The sequence below is a fragment of the Echinops telfairi genome, unplaced genomic scaffold (genome assembly GCF_000313985.2).
Source record: "Echinops telfairi isolate 266 unplaced genomic scaffold, ASM31398v2 ScPeMD7_1;HRSCAF=3_0, whole genome shotgun sequence".
NCBI lineage: Eukaryota > Metazoa > Chordata > Mammalia > Afrosoricida > Tenrecidae > Echinops > Echinops telfairi.
In genome coordinates, this window is record NW_022103896.1 from 65161002 (window position 1) to 65163595 (window position 2594).

General features: G+C 40.6%; 1 pseudogene; it reads left to right on the forward strand.

Annotated features, from left to right (window-relative positions):
* The first annotated feature begins 564 nt into the window (after nt 1-564).
* LOC101645037 lies at nt 565-1531 on the forward strand (annotated as a pseudogene).
* Nucleotides 1532-2594: the final 1063 nt, after the last annotated feature.

Genomic DNA, 2594 nt, shown 5'->3' on the forward strand with positions numbered 1-2594 from the left:
TTGGTTCTGATTCCATGACAGTCCCATGTGCATCACGGTAGAATTGTGTACATCAGTGGCTGAATTTTTTAGGAAGTACATATGCAGGCCTTCGCATGAGGAGCCTCTGGATAGATTCAAACTTCCAGTTATGTCAGTAGCATCTGTTAATGGTTTGCATCACCCAGCTACATAATAGCAACTATTTTACAAGAGATGAAGGTGCTGAGATGTTTTAAAGTGTCAACATGTTAATATACTTAGATCCAATTTACTTAATGTACTCATATGTCCTGTGTGTATCTATTTTGTTATTTAAAAAACAACAATAATAACAATAGTTTTCCTTCCTTGGATACGGAAAACACAATTGACCTTTCTGAAAACCAGAAGCAATGCCCTGGTGTGGGCCCCAGCCCGGGGAGGTGCTTTGAATCCAGGAACTGTCCATGGCACAGGCCCTACAGGGTGCCGATGTCAGGAGCCGCCCCTTCCCCACTTGGTGGGGAAAGCATCATAGGTTTCATTTCGGAGGAGACTTTTGAACATGAATCCTTTGCTTTCTCTGGCTATCATTTGCTTGGGAATAGTCTCAGCTGCGCTATAACATGATCAAAATCTAGATGCGCCGTGGCATCAGTGGAAGTCAACATACAAGAGACCATATAGCATGAATGGAGAAGGTTGGAGGAGAGCAGTCTGGGAGAAAAAATGTGAAGATGATTGAACTGCACAATCAAGAATACAGCCAAGGAAAGCATGGCTTCACCTTGGCCATGAATGCTTTGGGGGACATGACCAATGAAGAATTCAGACAGGTGATGAATGGCTTTCAAATACAGAAACATAATGGGAAGACACTCCATGATTCTCCTTCTGATAATATTCCCAAATCTGTGGATTGGCGTCAGAAAGGTTATGTGCCCCTGTGAAGAATCAGGGTCAGTGTGGTTCTTGTTGGGCTTCTAATGCAACTGGTGCCCTTGAAGGACAGATGTTTCGGGAAACGGGCAGCCTTGTGTCTCTCAGTGAGCAGAACCTGGTGGACTGCTCTCGGTCTGAAGGCAATGAGGGCTGCAACGGGGGCCTCATGGATCATGCTTTCCAGGACATTAAGAACAGTGGAGGCCTGGATTCTGAGGAATTTTATCCCTATCTTGCAATAGACACAGGGGATTGTCACTACAATCCTCAGTATTCTGCTGCCAATGATACTGGCTTCGTAAACATCCCTCAGCTGGAAAAGGAACTGATGAGGGTAGTGGCCAGGGTGGATCCCACCTCTGTTGCTATTGATGCAAGCCTGATGACGTTCCAGTTCTACAAAAGTGGAATTTATTTCGATTCAAGCTGCAGCAGCAAGGATCTGGACCATGGTGTTCTGGTGGTTGGCTATGGCTTTGAAGGAAAAGAATGAGACTCAAACAACAAAGACTGGATTGTCAAGAACAGCTGGGACACAACTTGGGGTGTAGATGGGTACACAAAGATGGCCAAAGATCGAAACAATCACTGGGGAATTGCCACAGCAGCCAGCCACCCTACCATGTAAGAGCAGACGCACTACTCGGAAAAGGAAGATTCCTGAATGGCTTCCCCGAAGGGATGTTATCTTAAAACTGACCAGCCCTTGTTATTGGGATAAAACACTTGAATCATTGAGGATCCAAGTTGTGATTTGAATTCTGTGACATTTTTACACTGGTAAAATGTTACCACTACTTTAATTACTGCTGTAAACAGTTTTGTAATATTGATTCATAGCTTGATGTTAAGACTTGAACTTCCATTAAAAAAGAAGTATATAAAGTCTTACATGTTTAAATAAAACTTAAATTTCGTGCGTAAAAAGAACAGAAGCAACAACAACAAATAAATCATCTGCTATTGTGTTGATTCTGAATCATAAGAAGCCTCTTCAAATGTTGCTTTATAGAACACTGCATTGTCTATAGAAGGCAGACTGTCAAAGTTCCACTCTTTCTTCCAGTGGGGGAGATTTTTACAATGTCCCTGGAATGTCTAAATAGGCAAATATTTAACAGAGATATTTGCAGATGTGAACTGAGGCCTGTGGTTGACATTATTGAGGGAAAGAAAATGACTACTCAAGTCAGCTTCTGAAAAGTTGAAACGGGTTCTCAAATTATAATCTAGATTCTGAGAGCCAGGAATCAATGCTGATATTAGTGGCCACTTTCAGGGAATTTCTGCTTCAAAGTCATGATATTATCTTATAATTCTTGATTTGTTAGGAAGAAATATCCTGTGTTCTTTGGAATGAAATTGGTATAATTATGCTTCCAAGGTAGGGTAAAAAATTTTAATCTATATTGTAGATTTATATCTCACCTAATCTATGAATGGTAGAACTTTACTTTTGTCCAGGAAAACATTGCTAGTTTTGCAGGGGTGTTAGTTTAGGTGTTTGTGTGTGTGTGTGTGTGTCTTTATAATTAGTCTCACACTAATATAAGAATATGTCAATTCTCTATAATTAATTATTGTGATTTTGCATCTCTTTTTGAACAATAACATTTCCTACACAACACTGGAATGCTTTGCATTCTATTTTTCTTTAAAAGGCAGGCATGATAACATACCTAGTTCTGTTT